At 34.9% G+C, this 20077-nt stretch overlaps 1 long non-coding RNA gene across 1 annotated transcript in view; it reads right to left on the bottom strand.

Moving 5' to 3' along the window:
• Positions 1–10905: 10905 nt before the first annotated feature.
• Positions 10906–20077, bottom strand: part of LOC134739867 (uncharacterized) — a 52273-nt gene continuing 43101 nt past the window's right edge. Inside the window, exon 3 of the long non-coding RNA XR_010126936.1 lies at positions 10906–11012. This is a non-coding gene — a long non-coding RNA (uncharacterized LOC134739867). The remainder of the gene's footprint in view (positions 11013–20077) is intronic.

The following is a 20077-nucleotide window of genomic DNA, read 5'->3' as shown; positions in this document are numbered from 1 at the left end:
TCAATGTTTGAGATTGTCAGAGATGCATTTCTGCCAAGCTGGGGAGTATAAAATGTTACCTCATTGTGGTTTCATTTTGTAAATATTTTTATGATTAATAAGTTGAACATGTTTTATTATGGGAAATCTTATTTCTTCTTGGCAATCCCTCTTCATGTCTTTTGTCTTTCTTCCTATTGAGTTGTGTTTTAATTATTAATTTTTAAAGTTTCTTTATGTTTAATCTTTTATTGGTCAACATTTATTTAATCATTAAAGTGAAGGGAAACCAGATTTAGAGTAGAAAAATCTTCTCAGGCCATTTTGAGAAATATGCTAAGCATGTGAATCTTTATTTGGAGAAAATAAAGTTAAATACATTTAAAAAAACTTAGATATTTCTTTTCTCAAAATTCCTTTTGGTCATGTGACAACTATAGGTTTCTCTTGGTCCTTCCCCCATGCAGTGCTCAGTCTCATACTTTCTGCCTGACTCATTTCTTTTGTAGCCCTTTCACTATTATGACATCCCTCTTCTTTATTGGGTAGAGAAAGGAGTTCTCTAATCTTAACCCTAAACACAGGTACCTAGCGTGTCACCTCCTAAAATATTTTCACCTTGTTTTAAAACATTTAAAGAGTGCTTTTTGCACATCAGTGACTGTTCTGTTAAGAAAAATACATATATTTAAAACTTAGAAATAAGGCAAAGCAAAAGCAGAATACCCTGTCAGTTTTATGGTAGAGCATTGTTACACTATTTGATTATTTAATTATATAAAAATGCACCTATGATTATTTATAATTAATTTTAAAATTATTATTAATCAAAAGAGGTAAGTTGCAACTTAACTTGTAGCTTTTTGTATGATTGAGGTGCAAGTACTTTCTGTTCAGTAGCAAAGACAATCCCGAACTGTTACAGGCCATTGCCCTGGAAGGCATTAAACAGTCACATACCTAACTTAGCCATCATTCCTCAACAATCTTTCTCTAGTGCCTATACAGCTTTCTGCCTATAATTCTCTTTAGCACCAGCTTGATCATTCTGCGAGCTCCCTCATTAATTAGTTGAATAAATTCTTGGCATATGTTCACCCTATGTTTTTATGAGAATCATACAATGAGCTTTTTAAAATGAAAGTCTAGCTTTAGAAACACGAACTAACCAAATTCTTATCAAGGTATTGTTTTAAGAACTAAAATTTTCCTTCTCTAACCTGAATTAACACTGCCAGCTTTTAGGATATTACCTTAATAGCTTTTACCCCCCACACCACTTAACACATGGCATACAAGATTTTAAAACAATACAAAAAATAAATACTACATAGAGTTTGCCTTTGCTTTACTTCTAAGCAGTAGATAAAAATTTCTGAATATTCTGTCATTTTTTTCTAATTAAAGTCGAAGTTATTGTTTTTGAAAAAGCAGTCATATAAAGTCCAGAAAACTGTTCTCTCATTCACACTAAAACTGTATTACTAAAGAAAACCATAAGAAAGACAAAGGGAAATAGTGAAAATGCCTACATTCCTCATGATGCTGCTTCTCATTTCTGTAGTACCCACAACTAAGGTCATCTTTGGCCAGTAGGTCTCTGTGGCAATGGTACTAGGCCAGGAACAAAATGTATGGCATAGCACCTTCTTTAAGTATCTACTTTTGGAAACATCACTAGAGCATCAAGCCAAAATAATGTCAGGGAAAGCCATTCATAGGTTTATGACAATCAGCTTTAACAATCATGGATATCATTTTAATTAGAATGGTCATAAGCAAAACCTAAGCTCTCCAGATTATATGCACATGTACTACACATCTGTATATAAACACATATCAACACACATTCATACATTTATATTATAGCAGTCATTTTAATTTATAGTTATATCAATCTACCATATACTGTGAATTTTACTTTTAATTAGATTTGGCTGCAGAAAAGTTACTTAAAATAATCCTACCAATTCGTTAGAATCTTTAATGTATGCATCAAGGTGACACACATCAAAATATCTATTATCCCTCACTTAGCAGTGTTCTTAAGATCATGGGGACATCTATAAAACGTGATATTATAGTAATATAGTATTAGGATATCAGATAAAGAGATGGCATTATTACCAAATGATAGTGTGTGTGTGTGTGTGTTTGTGTGTACCCTGTCACACAGATTACTAAGGATAAAATTTTAAAATTGGCTATAAAATATATTTTATAGTTTTCTTGAAACATGCTTACATTCATACATGACTTAATATGTAAAATAAATTTATTTTACCTTTTACAGTTTCACATATAATTGTAGGTTATTCACTGAACAGAAAGCATACAAAATACGGCAGATATAGAATATATGATAGTTTACTCTTCACTAAAGAAGTTGTGTAGGCAGAAAAAACAGAAGGCAAAGTTTGGTTTTTTTTTTTCGTTTTATATTTTTATTTGCTTTAGTGACATTTTGCCTGAACAGTAGTATCATGGAATATTTTGTGTATTTACTCAGAGACCCATTTAAAACTATGCTTTTCAGCCAACAAACATATGAAAAAATGCTGAACATCACGAATGATCAGAGAAATGCAAATTAAAACCATAATGAGATATCATCTTACACCAGTCAGAATGGCTATTACTAAAAAGTCCACAAACACCAGATGTTGGCAAGGATGCAGAGAAAGGAAAGGCTTATACACTGTTGGTGGAAATGAAAATTAGTACAATCTTCATAGAAATCACCATGGAGATTTCTCAAATAACTAAAATTAGAACTACCATTTGATCCAGAAATCTCACCCTGGCTATATACACAAAAGGGAAAGAAATCATACCAAAATGATACCTACCTGTATTCATATGTTGATCACAGCACTATTCACAACAGCAAAAATATGAAATCAACCTAAGTGCTCATCAACAGATGATTGGATTAAAAAAGTGGTATGTACACACACACAACACACACACACACACGTGTACACCATGGATTACTACTCCACTATAGAAAATAATAAAATAATGTCTTTTGCGGAACTGGAGGCCATTATTCTAAGTGAAACAACTCAGAAACAGAAAGTCAAATACTGCATGTTCTCACACGTAAGTGGGAGCTAAACAATGTGTACACATGGATATACAGATTGGAAAAATAGACATTGTGGACTCCAAAAGGTGTGAGGGGAATAAAGGTTGAAAAATTACCTATTGATTACAATGTTCACTATTTGGGTGATGTTTTCAGACTTTATTACTACATAATATATACATGTAACAAAATTGCACTTCTACCCACTAAATCTATACAAATAAATAGAAGATATAAATGTAAAATATGCTTTTTGAAGAAAATTCTTCAAATTTAGGAGACTAAAAATCCATGTACATGAGATTTGTTTTCTTTTTTTTTATCTTTTTTTATTATTATTATACTTTAAGTTTTAGGGTATATGTGCACAATGTGCAGGTTAGCTACACATGTATACATGTGCCATGCTCATGTGCTGCACCCATTAACTCGTCATTTAGCATTAGGTATATCTCCTAAAGCTATCCCTCCCCCCTCCCCCAACCCCACAACAATCCCCAGAGTGTGATGTTCTCCTTCCTGTGTCCATGTGTTCTCATTGTTCAATTCCCACTTATGAGTGAGAATATGCAATGTTTGGTGTTTTGTTCTTGCGATAGTTTACTGAGAATGATGATTCCCAATTTCATCCGTGTCCCTACAAAGGACATGAACTCATCATTTTTTATGGCTGCATAGTATTCCATGGTGTATATGTGCCACATTTTCTTAATCCAGCCTATCATTGTTGGACATTTGGGTTGGTTCTAAGTCTTTGCTATTGTGAATAGTGCCACAATAAACATACATGTGCATGTGTCTTTATAGCAGCATGATTTATAGTCCTTTGGGTATATACCCAGTAATGGGATGGCTGGGTCAAATGGTATTTCTAGTTCTAGATCCCTGAGGAATCCCCACACTGACTTCCACAACGGTTGAACTAGTTTACAGTCACACCAACAGCGTCAAAGTGTTCCTATTTCTCCACATCCTCTCCAGCACCTGTTGTTTCCTGACTTTTTAATGATTGCCATTCTAACTGGTGTGAGATGGTATCTCATTGTGGTTTTGATTTGCATTTCTCTGATGGCCAGTGATGGTGAGCATTTTTTCATGTGTTTTTTGGCTGCATAAATGTCTTCTTTTGAGAAGTGTCTGTTCATGTCCTTTGCCCACTTTTTGATGGGGTTGTTTGTTTTTTTCTTGTAAATTTGTTTGAGTTCATTGTAGATTCTGGATATTAGCCCTTTGTCAGGTGAGTAGGTTGCGAAAATTTTCTCTCATTTTGTAGGTTGCCTGTTCACTCTAATGGTGTTTCTTTTGCTGTGCAGAAGCTCTTTAGTTTAATTAGATCCCATTTGTCAATTTTGGCTTTTGTTGCCATTGCTTTTGGTGTTTTAGACATGAAGTCCTTGCCCATGCCTATGTCCTGAATGGTAATGCCTAGGTTTTCTTCTAGGGTTTTTATGGTTTTAGGTCTAATGTTTAAGTCTTTAATCCATCTTGAATTAATTTTTGTATAAGGTGTAAGGAAGGGATCCAGTTTCAGCTTTCTACATATGGCTAGCCAGTTTTCCCAGCACCATTTATTAAATAGGGAATCCTTTCCCCATTGCTTGTTTTTCTCAGGTTTGTCAAAGATCCGATAGTTGTAGATATGCGGCATTATTTCTGAGGGCTCTGTTCTGTTCCATTGATCTATATCTCTGTTTTGGTACCAGTACCATGCTGTTTTGGTTACTGTAGCCTTGTAGTATAGTTTGAAGTCAGGTAGCGTGATGCCTCCAGCTTTGTTCTTTTGGCTTAGGATTGACTTGGCAATGCAGGCTCTTTTTTGGTTCCATATGAACTTCAAAGCAGTTTTTTCCAATTCTGTGAAGAAAGTCATTGGTAGCTTGATGGGGATGGCATTGAATCTATAAATTACCTTGGACAGTATGGCCATTTTCACGATATTGATTCTTCCTACCCATGAGCATGGAATGTTCTTCCATTTCTTTGTATCCTCTTTTATTTCATTGAGCAGTGGTTTGTAGTTCTCCTTGAAGAGGTCCTTCATGTCCCTTGTAAGTTGGATTCCTAGGTATTTTATTCTCTTTGAAGCAATTGTGAATGGGAGTTCACTCAGGATTTGGCTCTCTGTTTGTCTGTTACTGGTGTATAAGATGCTTGTGATTTTTGTACATTGATTTTGTATCCTGAGACTTTGCTGAAGTTGCTCATCAGCTTAAGAAGATTTTGGGCTGAGACAATGGGTTTTTTTAGATATACAATCATGTCATCTGCAAACAGGGACAATTTGACTCCCTCTTTTCCTAATTGAATACCCTTTATTTCCTTCTCCTGCCTAATTGCCCTGGCCAGAACTTCCAACACTATGTTGAATAGGAGTGGTGAGAGAGGGCATCCCTGTCTTGTGCCAGTTTTCAAAGGGAATGCTTCCAGTTTTTGCCCATTCAGTATGATATTGGCTGTGGGTTTGTCATAGATAGCTCTTATTATTTTGAGATACATCCCATCAATACCTAATTTATTGAGAGTTTTTAGCATGAAGGTTGCTGAATTTTGTCAAAGGCCTTTTCTGCATCTATTGAGATAATCATGTGGTTTTTGTCTTTGGTTCTGTTTATATGTTGGATTACATTTATTGATTTGCGTATATTGAACCAGCCTTGCATCCCAGGGATGAAGCCCACTTGATCATGGTGGATAAGCTTTTTGATGTGCTGCTAGATTCTGTTTGCCAGTATTATACTGAGGACTTTTGTATCAATGTTCATCAAGGATGTTGGTCTAAAATTCTCTTTTTTTGTTGTGTCTCTGCCCGGCTTTGGTATCAGGATGATGCTGGCCTCATAAAATGAGTTAGGGAGGATTCCCTCTTTTTTGATTGATTGGAATAGTTTCAGAAGGAATGGTACCAGTTCCTCCTTGTACCTCTGGTAGAATTCGGCTGTGAATCCATCTGGTCCTGGGCTCTTTTTAGTTGGTAAGCTATTGATTATTGCCACAATTTCAGAGTCTGTTATTGGTCTATTCAGAGATTCAACTTCTTCCTGGTTTAGTCTTGGGAGGGTGTATGTGTCGAGGAATTTATCCATTTCTTCTAGATTTTCTAGTTTATTTGTGTAGAGGTGTTTATAGTATTCTCTGATGGTAGTTTATATTTCTGTGGGATTGGTGGTGATATCCCCTTTATCATTTTTTATTGCATATATTTGATTCTTCTCTCTTTTCTTCTTTATTAGTCTTGCTAGCGGTCTATCAATTTTGTTGATCCTTTCAAAAACCAGCTCCTGGATTCATTAATTTTTTGAAGGGTTTTTTGTGTCTCTATTTCCTTCAGTTCTGCTCTGATTTTAGTTATTTCTTGCCTTCTGCTAGCTTTTGAATGTGTTTGCTCTTGCTTCTCTAGTTCTTTTAATTGTGATGTTAGGGTGTCAATTTTGGATCTTTCCTGCTTTCTCTTGTGGGCATTTAGTGCTATAAATTTCCCTCTACACACTGCTTTGAATGTGTCCCATAGATTCTGGTATGTTGTATCTTTGTTCTCGTTGGTTTCAAAGAACATCTTTATTTCTGCCTTCATTTTGTTATGTACCCAGTAGTCATTCAGGAGCAGGTTGTTCAGTTTCCACGTAGTTGAGCGGTTTTGAGTGAGTTTCTTAATCCTGAGTTCTAGTTTGATTGCACTGTGGTCTGAGAGACAGTTTGTTATAATGTCTGATCTTTTACATTTGCTGAGGAGAGCTTTACTTCCAACTATGTGGTCAATTTTGGAATAGGAGATTTGTTTTCTAAGTTATAGACTTGCAGCTGCATAAGTGTTCAAATAAAGAACTAATACATTAGCACAATAGAGACAATTCACCAGAAATGCCAAAAACTAAAAAGAACTCTAAAGAGTAATTATGCACACAAGATACCTGCCAGAAGTTCCAAACTGGTTTCGATCAACTATATGTTGTTCTATTCCTCATCAACCCCAAAGGTCACCAGTGGCTAAGAAAGACCCACAGGATGCTGCCAACAGGTCTGAAGGCTTGGTAGACAGTAGGAGAAAATAGAGAAGGTGAAAGGAAGATGGGCAAAAAGAAGAGTGTTAAGAGAGAAAGAAGAAGTATTTGAGATCCTGCCACTGCACTCCAGTCTGGGCAACAGAACAAGATGCTGCCAAAAAAAGAAAAGAAAAGAAGAAGAAGAAAAAAGAAATAACAAACCAAGAAAGGATAAGAAATTTAACTGTGCCAGAAGAATGATCTTCCAATGTCAACCTGACTTCATTTAGTAAGAATATTTATGCCTGGTTGTTACATAAACTAGAACTACATGATCTTCATCTTCCCATTCTTTATTCAAAAGAAAATAAAATACTGCAAGTCTGTTTGGACTATTTATCTGTTACATATGAAGAAAGAATATTTTGTATTTAGCTGAATAATGCTAGAAAAGCCACAAGAAAATATGGGTACAATAACTGACATAAATTAACTTTCCATTTCTCCTTAATTAACCATCAAATTTTATAGATATCAGCAAACTTGCACATATGCATAATAAAAATTGGTTATATTTTATCTCTTTCCCTTTATTACTCAATAATATTATACAGCTGATCTACAGTCAGGCTTTCTGCTAGATACTATGATACATAATGAATAAAATCTTGTACCGTGAAGCATACAGCTTATATAAGTAGACATTAAACTAATAAGAACATCAATTATATATATATATATAATATTGATAATTGCTGTAAAATTAGAGCATTAGGATAGTGGTTACCATGATGGGGCACTTTTCTATGTGTACATTTTACTTCACATTAAAATGTTAAATATATTTTGATATGAGAGATCTAAGTGAAGATGACAATTAGGCAACTAGATGTATAAGCCTGGTCTTTTAAAAATGTTTTGGGCTAGAGCATAAATTATCAGTTTCAAGCATGTAGGTGGTCTTTACAATTATAGAAATGAATGAAAAAAAACTAAAGAAAGGTTATTGCTATCCTCCAATGCAATAAAAAACACTTAAATGTCTAAAACAAATGTGAATAAGTTATTTAACTCTTAAATTTTGTCTTTTGGAAAAGGTGCTATTGAAAGAACAGTCATATCTAGTTATTTGTACCTCTGTCACCAAGCGGCATCAATGGAGCTAAAGAAAAAAAATTAAAGCTATTTCCTTGTTATTTGAAAGGAGAAAGAACTGATGGGGTCACTTTTCAATCTAGTCACTTCTGGTTTTTTGACTTTGAATCACTGCAAGGAAAATTAAATAATCAAAGTAAGTTTAATGATTGAGGGTTCAACAAAAACAATGAAACTCCACTGCACATTAGTTTCTCTTATTTAAATAAATATTAAAGAATGGGAATGATAAGAATAAATAGGGCTAAGGATGGCGAGTTCCAAAATTATGGGCAGTTAAGTTATAAAATTAGTAACTAATAGTATATTGAGCATAGGATTCGGATGGTGAACAGGAGTAGATTTAAATTCTGGCACCTGCGGGTTCCTAGTAGATCACACAGGTTACGTAGTATCTCGAAGCTTGAATTTTTTCATTTGTGAAATACTGCTATCATTTTTATAGAATTAGTATAAAGATTGTGATAATGTTCATAAAATATAGAGATTTGGTAGAATCCATAGAATGATCAATTCCAATTTTCATGTTTTACAACTCCACTCACAAAAACACAAGGACCCTGAGATATTCCAAGTGACTTGACTAAAATCAAGAACATACCTAAATCCTCCCAGTTTTCAATGATGTGATTCTTCTAAAACATTATGTCATTTCTAATAACCTACCATTGAGAACAAGCCTTGATCTTAATTACCTCCACTATAAAGAAAAAATGACATACATAATTAAGATATTTGTGGTTATGGAAACCGTTCTTTTGACTTAAGAACAACTAATGTTTTTTCAATTCTTATATAGAACATGTAACTACCTGTGTACACTACCCTGAGAAATCCAGAATAAAGAAGAAACAGCACAAAAACTGAATCTGAAATTGGAAAATGAATAACTTTTACGTTATTCTGTTTTACCATCCATGACTCTTTAAATTGTCTCAGCAATCTTTAGAAACAATCACTATACTGATCCAGACACTTTGCTTACCTCTACATTTCCTGACCCCTGAAGTGTAAAAGATTGATACTTCCAAGATAGATTTTAATTGAATATCTACAGTGCTTTATAGATATGGCAGGTCAAGATGATCAAAACAAGTCAGATACAAAATCTCAAATACGATGTATCCATTTTCCCTAAAAAATACACTCAACAAACATTTCTCCAGGATTCCAAAAACCTTTTAACACAAATACCCACATACCTTCAGAGATAAGATTTCTAGTTACATTACATATATCATATCCTGAAAATCATTGAAAATGGCACTATATGTTGTTATATGTGTATTTATATATGTATTTATATGTCATAGGTGTATATATACATATACACATACACATACTCCTATATATTTCACTTGCCAATGTGTATCTAAATGATGAAGACATAGGAGAAACAAAATATCATTTTCCTCTACCCATTCTAGGTTCATGACTGAGGCCCCTATAACAAAAGATAGACTAACAACAGAAAATCATACACAGTTATTTAGTATAAGTTTTATGTGACATGGGAGTCTTCATAAAGAAATGAAGATCTAAAATAAGTAAACTTGAGTTTTTTAATAGTAGGTTTGATGAAGAGTAGATAGTCATAGAGAAACATGATAGGGTAAAAAGATGTGATCTAATAGTAATAAGCTGGTGGAAATAGCAAAGTCTGCCTGTTCAGATTCTTTTCCTACTCTTCATCTTCAGAGTTAAGGTTGTTCCTTTACTCCAGGTATAGAAAAGCATCTCTCACAAGAAGGTCCTATGATCTGCCCCAGGGAGGTCAGAAAACCCTTCCTAAGTTTCATGACCTGATTCAGGGGAGAAGGGCAGGGGAAAGTCAGAGAGATCTTTCTGCTTCTGCCATTTTCTCAGATTCCTTTAGCTTAAAATATCCAATATGCCAAGGTGTCTTATTCTGGGGTAGCATGTTCTAAACCCCAACAAAGACATCCAACTAAGATTATTGAATATGTCAATATATGCAAAATGATTCAACAGCATACATTCATGTGCATACATTCTATCATTATGACAGTCTTCTTGACAATAGAGCCACTATATTTATCAAGAAAGTGGATCAAAAAACAGCAATAAGAGAAAACTTTAATTTACACAAAAGCTATATATTATTTATTTATCTTACATGCACTAATGATACTGTATTTGTTATTTATGAAGGGCACAATATTAAAAGAAAATATAAAAACATGTATCCCTTACATGAAATATCAACATCAAAATACATAAGATAATTAAAATATACAGTTGATAGAATCCAGGAGAAGTTGAAAAACACAATACCAATGGAAGACAAATAGATTTTTTATAGTTCTAGAGAGATCAGGAACACACAAATAAATTAACAAACAAGTATTCTACAGAGAGTTAGCATTTGTTTCCCACCACTCATAGGATCCTTGGAACAATGGAAGAGTTCAATACCCTGCAATATGCAGCCCTTGTAGAGAATACATTCTCTGACTGTAATGTAGTACAAGATGAAAATAACAACAAAATAAAATGAACAATACTCAGTAATTTGACCATATCCTAAGTTTTGCAGAATTGTACTATGACTCTCTATTTTTATTCAAATATTGTTTTTCAGATTTTCAACTTATTAACCTTGTGTTAGTCTGTTCTCATGCTGCTATAAAGACATATCTGAGACTGGGTAATTTATAAAAGAAAGAGGTTTAATTGACTCACAGTTCCACATGGGTGGGGAGGCCTCACAATCATGGCTGAAGGAGAATGAAGAGCAAAGTCACATCTTACATGGCAGCAGTCAAGAGAGCATGTGCAGGGGAATTCTCCTTTATAAAACAATAAGATCTCATGAGACTTATTCACTACCAGGAGAACAGCAGGGTAAAGACCCACCCCCATGATTCAATTACCTCCCACCAGGTCCCCTCTATGTGGGGATTATGGGAGCTCCAATTTAAGATGAGATTAGGGTGGGGACACAGGCAAACCATATCAAATCTAAAACCATTCTGTGTGGCTATCACACTGCATAATAACATTCCATATTTTTATAACTGTGGTTCTTAACCCCTATATTGTGATTCCTTTGGCCACTATATATCTATATATCTATAGTTGTGACAGCACAAGACAATGGGCCATCCTCCTGAGACTGTCATTCTTGCACTGAATGATTTGTGTCATGCCAGTATTAAAATGTCCCTTAATCATGTTCCTTTAATTATTCTTATCCAAGTTCCTATTCTCAAAGCCTTTCTTCACTTTTCAACATTTAAAAATGAGACTACATTGGCTGGGCACAGTGGCTCACGCCTGTAATCCCAGCACTTTGGGAGGCCGAGGTGGGCGGATCACAAGGTCTAGAGATCGAGACCATCCTGGCCAACATGGTGAAACCCCTCTATACTAAAAATACAAAAATTAGCCAGGCATGGTGGTGCACGCCCGTAGTCCCAGCTACTTGGGAGGCGGAGGCAGGAGAATTGCTTGAACCCACGAGGCGGAGCTTGTAGTGAGCCGAGATCACGCCACTGCACTCCAGCCTGGGGACAGAGTGAGACTCCTTCTCAAAAAAAAAAAAAAAAAAAAAAAAAAAAGAGAGAGACTAAATTGGCTGGGCGAGGTGGCTCACGCCTCTAATCCCAACACTTTGGGAGGCTGAGGAGGGCAGATCCTAAGGTCAGGAGATCAAGATCATCCTGGCTAACACGGTGAAACCCCATTTCTACTAAAAATACAAAAAATTAGCTGGGCGTGGTGGCGGGCGCCTGTAGTCCCAGCTAATCGGGAGGCTGAGGCAGGAGAATGGTGTCAACCTGGGAGGCGGAGCTTGCAGTGAGCCAAGATCACGCCACTGCACTCCAGCCTGGGTGACAGAGCGAGACTCCGTCTCAAAAAAAAAAAAAAAAGAGAGATGAAATTATATAATATGTAGAGAAATGTCAATAGTAAGAATATTATATATCAAAATTGATCAGAAATTTCCAAAGTTGGACTCAGAAAAATAAATGTCTCTATATGCTTTTTGTACTGCTCTAACAAAATAACTGAGACTGGGTAATTTGTGTTTTTATTTCTCATAGTTCTAGAGTCTGGGAAGACCAAGATCAAGACTCTAGCGTGGTCTAGTTATTTTAATCCAACAGATTTCTAGGATTTATGTTTGGCTGGTTCAAATACATAGTATCATTTTAGATAAAATTCTTTTACTTGTTTGATAATTTTACCTTCTGGCTCGGTTTAAACCAACTCTTATCTTACCAGGGTTTATTGACTAGATTAAACCATAGTGGCCAAATTTACTACACTTCAACTGATGAAATTAATATAAAAATGCAACTTGCAGCTAGGTTTCATGCTCAGTCACTAACATCAACTGATAAACACAAACTTAACAGTGGGAAAAAAAAAGCTTAAAGGAGAAAGTATAGAAACTACTATCTGAAAGGTACAGAAATTACTGAGGAATTTAAAATTTGCTTCTTGTGGTAGTTTTTATGGCAGCTATTTGAAAATTGTCATTTGAAAAACTTCCATATGGATTGAGCTCAGCAGAATTGCTACAAATATTAAATGGTAGCCCACAAATCCAAACTGAATCAGGACTTCAAACACAATCAGTTGGGTCATCAAATTGATTTGTAGTAGCAGATTAATTTCAGCACAATAAGTCAATCCAAAGCCACTTAATTTTAAATTCTGATTTCAGTTCTAATAGCTAATATCCCTCAAATGCCTCACATTAGTTGGATATAATTTAGAACCATTAGGAAAGAGATCCTGGAAAATTTATTGCTGAGACTGACCTGAAAGAATACAGAGGGAATGTAGAAAGGGGTAGCAATGACGTAGGTTTACAACAGAAACCCAGCAGACCAATCAAGTGCTGGGCCACATATTGGATGATAGATCTGACTTATGAGAAAAATTGCTCTACTTTATTCATAATCAGAGAATGACAAATATTAGCAAAGATTTAGGGGCTCAATACAATTCAGTGTTATATTTCACCATTGTTTAAGAAATTGAAAAGCGAGAAAAAGCCCCAAATACATCTACCATGACATGATCGATCCAGGCAGTGGAATGCTATACAATCAGTGAAAATGAAGAGGCTGTAATTCATAGGATTAAAGCATATTGAAATGTTTAAAGTATTCAATATAATTTTGAGTAAAAAATACAGACCATGAAGTTCAGTGTGAGCCAGTATGATCTCATTTATGTAAAATGTAGCTACTATATATTTATAAGCTATCTGGAAGGGTATAAACTAAATTCATAGCAGCACTATTATGGGGGATAATATTTAGTGGGGAGAGACCTTTACAATATATATACTTTTAGGGTTAAGTTATTATTAACTAATATGTCTTTCTTTTATAATAAAAATAGAGGTTTTTTAATAGACGTCATTATAGAAATTTTATCTAGCAGCTGAGCAATATTATCAGGATAAAGTTGTTATTATTAGCAAGTAACAAAAAAAACTGTGAAACTTCCTGGGTATGGAAGATAGCTACTAGATGTGTATTATTTAATACTATACCCTTAACACATTACCTAGAACATAAGAAGTGTTCAATAAATATTAAGTGCATGAGTAGTTAAAACCTCTTTCATGATTGACTGATAGATAGATACATAGGAAAGGTAGAAAACAGATCACATTAGAAACAGAATAGGGTTAACTTATTAAGAAAAATGAGTTGTATACAGTAGTGGTAATGAATAAAATTCTCAGAGAATTACTTAAGTTGTGTCTATTATTATTTTCAAAATATTTCTTTATATTGAATTATTAAATAGGTATCAGTATTAGTAATCAGGACACAGTTTATATATTTAGCTTAATAAAGTTAATAAAAATTATATAAAAATGACTACCTAATGTATTTAACTAGAATTAGTAAAGCTATGCTGGCAGGGGGCTGACATCACCTTCTTCTCCAGTGACATGTCTTATAATATATTATTTGGGATTCTGTTCTTTGGTATGTTATCATCACTCATATGTACTAATCAAAAAAAATGGTTAAGCAATTACTTCCCTAGGAAAATCTCCCTTTTAATAAGATTTGCTTGAAACCTCCAAAGCCTTTAAGAAATAGTAATTTTCTAATGGTGAACACACAAGCATCGTATTAAATAGCATGACATATATTTTGGAAGGAGAACCTGATAATTACTTTCAAACACCATGACCCAGCCAGTTGTCTTTTGATGTACCATACTTCTGAAGTAGGAAATAACATAACCATTTCTTGGGCCCCTGAAAGTAAGACTGTGCCTATTTCACATTGGTGAATTCAAGGTTAGAGGCAAGGGATCCAGTATGGCAACAGCAAGGGGAAGTGAATGGAGTAAAGGATAAGTTATGTCTTTTCAAGAATTTAGGGGGGAAATAATAATTTTTAAATAAGGTATGTAGAGCGCATCTTAGTTTACTGGTTCTTTATTATCCTCTTCTGGATGTCATAGGAACTGGATTATCTACTTTCGTATTCATCTATTTTCACGCTGCTAATAAAGACCTACCCAAGACTGAGTAATTTATACAAGATAGAGGTTTGATGGACTCACAGTTCCATGTGGCTGAGGAGGCCTCACAATCATGGCAGAAGGCAAGGAGAAGCAAGTCATGTCTTAACGTGGATGGTAGCAGGCAAAGAGAGAGAGCTTGTGCAGGGAAACTCCCCCTTATGAAACCATCAGATCTTGTGAGACTTATTCGCTATTATGAGAGCAGTACAGGAAAGACTTGCCCCCATGATTCTATTACCTCCCATCAGGTCCCTCCCACAATAAGGGGGAATTATAGGAGTTACAATTCAAGATGAGATTTAGGTAGGGACACAGCCAAACCATATCAGCTTTATATTTTTTGGTGTAGGAATTGGACTAGTTTTTACTCAGGGTATCTTTCTTGGTCCACTATAGAAGTAAACATATTTTTACAGATTTTTTTTCGCTACAATCTTTTCCCTAAATTAAAATATCTTCCTGATGTTTTCTAAGATTGGTTACCGCCAACAGAAATGCCATTCCGTTCACTTTCTACCTTATTTGCAATTAAAAGGAAAATATATTCACACATACAATGAATCATGAAGGATATTTGATTACACATAGGATTGAAATGAATTTAAACTTTATTTTGGAACCCCTCATCTCAGCAGGCTCTCAAGTAGACTGAGAGGAGAACAAGGACTTTAAGGTGTAGAGAAGCAACAGCAGAGTGACAGGGTCTGAGGAAAAGAACCAGTCAGGAAATAGACGTGCTCTCCTCCTCTTTGTGAATTCTTATGATTTGTAGGCCTATACTACATACTTCACCTGGCACTCACATTGGAAAAGAGTGAAAATGGGAAACAGAGTTTGGGAAACAAGGTTTTGCTAAAGTAGAAAAGGAATAGAAAGGGATATTATACATTGCAGCATCTGAAAGAGAAAGAAAACTTGAGGAGACACTTCTCTGAATCAGTTATTCCTAAAGGAAACTGTATTAGTCAGGGTTCTCTAGAGAGACAGAACTAATAGGATAAATGTATATACAAAATGGAGTTTATTAAGGAGTACTGACTTATAGGATCACAAGGTGAAGTCTCACAATAGGCTGCCTGCAAGCTGAGGAGCAAGGAAGCCAGTCCGAGTCCCAAAACCTCAAAAGTAGGGAAGCTGACAGTGCGGCCTTCAGTCCGTGGCCGAAGGCCCAAGAGCCCCTGGAAAACCACTGGCATAAGTCCAAGCGTCCAAAAGCTGAAGAACTTGGAGTCCAATGTTCAAGGGCAGGGAGCATCCAGCACAGGAGAAAGATGAAGGCCGGAAGACTCAGCAAGCTTGCTGTTCTATCTTCTCCTGCCTGCTTTATTCTAGCCACGCTGGCAACTGATTAGATGGTACCCACCCAGATTGAGGGTGGGTCTGCCTCTCCCAGCCCACCGACTCAAATGTTAATCTCTGTTGGCAACACCCTCACAGACACACCTAGGAACAATACTTTGCCTCCTTCAATACAATCAAGTTGACACTCAATATTAACTATCACAGAAACTTTACTTTTAAGATATGTGCATAAATTAATCACAAAGAAAAGATTATGCACAAACACATAGATAAAAATGACAAATTTTAATTGCTGTTAGCTATTTCCAACATTTTAAATAACATCATATGGCGTATATTAGAACTAGCTAGTATTTGACTTCAAAGCAATAGCTCAGTTGAGATGGTATATAAGTTAACACACATATGAGGTGGAGTAACTGTGACATAGCAGGCAATTAATCAATGTCAACCAAGTTTTTTTCTGGCAATGGAAAAAAATACTATTAATTGCATTTCCCAAATAAAAACAATTTGAAAAATGCAAACATTTTTCACTCTATATTTCATATAAAAACGAATAATAACTTTGGTCACCATTTTGTATTGTTATTTTATAATTTTTTATCGTTATAATCCCATTCCCTTTTATTTCCCAAATACTAGACCAAATCTTAGGCTAAATCATTCACATCTCAGAAGGGAGATGTATATTATAAGATGATTTCCATTAAAAAAAATCTTTAAAATAAGTGAAGAACTCCGAAATTTCTTAACTATTTAGAAACATTAACTTTTCAGACTACTTTTACTCTCTAACAATGTCAAAGGAGTGGTTGGCATATATGATTCAAATGTCACCAACAGCTCACAAATGGATATAAAGAACTATAATTTGTCATTACAAGAGATTCAAGGATATCAATTATCTGCCATCACAAACTAAGCAATTACATGGATCTGACATTTCTCTAGAGCTTAGTTTATAAGGTTTTTTACATCAGGAAGTAGAATATGTCCATCTTTGTATCCTAGGACCTCTTCTAGTACAGTGGCTAGCATGTCATACTGTAGGTGATCAATAAACTCATAAAATGGTTAATGGGACTTCATTTGAAACAGTAGAGGGATAAGATGCAATTGCTATTACCTCCATACAATATTATTATCACTCTCCTCCCCACTCTAAGACCCCTGGAAAGACAACAAAATCATATAACAAGATGATGTAGATACAGTTATATCAGATAATCTTAGAAGAGAAACAGGAGTTAGTAAAGAGAAGTATATTTGGCAATGATAGTGCCCATGCAACAGACAAAGAGGAAAAGAAAAAAAGCAGCAAGAAATATAAAGAAAGATGAAAGGAAAGGGAGATATACAGATCGTAGCTATGAGGAAGGAATGATTGTTCCTAAATGTTGCAAGTGTGGATAATACAGATTGGTGGATGATTCGTGGCTAAAATAGCAAGCTTCAGGTAAATCAGAGGAAGAAGCAAGGACCAGAATACAGGCGAAAGGAAAAGTGTAAGAGCATTGAGAATAATTAAGGTTCTGATACATATTATTTACCAAAATATTGCAAATAGCCTAAACAGCCTGAGCATCTTTTTTCTTAAAAAGAGTTGAGAATGTAAAGTTCCCTTTTATAAAACTATAACAAGATATAGCATTTGGCGGCTATTTCTAAAAAATACGTAACCATATCCATTTGCGAAAACATTCATTCTTTCCAGACAGCAGCCATGAGTGCTTTTATATTATTCTTTTACAGCATTAACCAGAAATGGTCCCCAAAAGATTCAGAAATTAATGACTATAAAGATAACCTTCATTATTCTCAAAGAATACACAGCATAGATGTTCTGAGCTAAATTTTGCACATTATCCTGTATATGTCCTTCCTTCATAAATAATAGCATCTATAATTTTAGTCTGATTTACCTTGAGAGTTTGAAAAAAATAAAATGAATGTTTCATAAAGATATTGGAAACATTCCTATTTGACAGAAAATATAAAACCTATACTGATTAGAATAGGAATGAGGAAAGCTAGGCTCCCTTACAGGCTATATGTCTTCTAACTTACTAATTTCAGGACACTCCCAGACAAATTATTGTGTAAGAAGTGATTTTGTGAATTGAATTTCTTTCCCATCACTCCTATTGTTCAGAAAGAAATCTAGGAATCATAGAGAAGCAAATAGGCACAGCATCTTTCATTGCCTGTTAGTAAAAGACAATTTTTAACATAGCCCAGGGCAGGGAAAGGTGGATACCCTTGTGTTATAATAAAGCCAGAGTTATTAGCTATTTATTTGTTACAAATAAGGTCAAAGTTATGTTAATAGAAAGAATATGAATTTCTCACAGAGGCCAGATGGGGACCTTTAGAAATAAATGAATCATCACAGTGGGAAGGGTGTTTGTTTTCAAAATACTTTGGGTGAAAATAAGCTATTGCCTAGAGTAAAAGCACCTACCCAACCCTATCAACTAGTTATTTTCTCTAAATGGGAAGCACAATTGTCATTACAGTCCCCTAACACATCCAGAAGATAGAAAAACTCTGGCATATCCCTTCATCTCTCTGCAAAACCAGTGGAAAACCATCAAGTCAATGAGAAAAAGTTGAGTGCTTTTAGCTTTCAGCTACAAAATTGGAAAGACATGGGATGATTAGCAACAGAGGGGCTGGGAAATCGTGTGTAGTTGTGTGGATGGTTAGTGAGGAAAGAGATTAAAGAGAAAGGACTGAAGGAAAGGGGCAGAGAATGGAGAGATTGAAGCATAAGATATTCATGTGTGACACCCACCTATTCCACATCGAAAACCTACTCCAAATCATCAATCCTGATGTGACAGGAAGCAGTCAGGTAGCTAAGCTATCTGGCCTACACCTATGCAAATCTTGCATATATAGATTTAGGACAACTACCTGAAGCCTACCATGAATTTCTTAAGTTTCCCTTAATATTCTGTGTATTCACTTTAGGAACAGGAGCTTATAGTAAAATCCAGAGTGGAGAAAGCTGTAGCCCCATTGCTTCGCCATAGTCATCAGCAGACTGACAGCATCCTCGAGGCAGTATATTTTCAATGAGTGGGATCTACCCACAACTATGGCTAAGTTAGGTACTTGAGACCTCTTCATTCTCATCCTCTTCCTAAAAAAATGGCTTAAGGCAACAGAGGGGGTATAGATGGGCAAGAAAAGAAATTTCATACAGATTACAAAGAATGCTATTTCTCTTGAAATACGCTATCACCAACTTCAGATTTCTAAAATGTAAAACAGAAATTCCCAGGAGCATTTTTTTCCTAAGGCTCTCAGTATAATGACAATTTTGCCCACAGGATAATGATCTACATTGAGATAAATACTATTACAAAACCCAAGTAAGAAAGAGTCTTTAGATTTAAGAGCCAAAAAATAAATATAAGTGTTCATATTAGAAAAAGCAAGACAAAAGGGAAACACAACTGTAATATCCTCCATCTTTTTAGGAGGCTACAGTAGATTTCAAAACTACTTCAATGTTGCTTCTCTGTATTTTTAACATGCCATGAGGAATTATGCCCAGAGTCAGTTACCCCTAAGAAAAAATCTTGAGTGACTTATTTTAGCACAGTGCATACTTTTTAACATCCAATTAATATAAAAAACTCAGAAAAAAGTATGAAAGAGACATAAAAGAGGCTCACAAATTTTAAAATGTTGGCAATTTTATAAAACTCCACTCAAATTGACAGAGGTGTAAATTCATATGAGAGAGATATAAAGGTTTATAATTTCTAGGCAAAATAATGAAATACTAATAAAACATGGAGTTACTCTTAATGCCCTATATACAACATATAAAATATGAACATAAAATATGTAGCCTGTATATGCACACATGTATGTGTATGTATATAAATCAATATAATTTGGAATTGTATTTCAATAACTCAGCACAGAGAAATAATTATAAGCAAAAGCTCAGTGTTAAGGTTTCTCTTAAGTTAATCATGAGATCAAGCAGGTTTAATGAATAGCATGCCTATGGCTGTAACTTTATATG

This window comes from Pongo pygmaeus, chromosome 6, assembly GCF_028885625.2.
Source record: "Pongo pygmaeus isolate AG05252 chromosome 6, NHGRI_mPonPyg2-v2.0_pri, whole genome shotgun sequence".
NCBI classification, from domain to species: Eukaryota; Metazoa; Chordata; class Mammalia; order Primates; family Hominidae; genus Pongo; species Pongo pygmaeus.
Note: the sequence above shows the minus strand (reverse complement) of the source record. Positions and strands in the feature narration are given on the sequence as shown.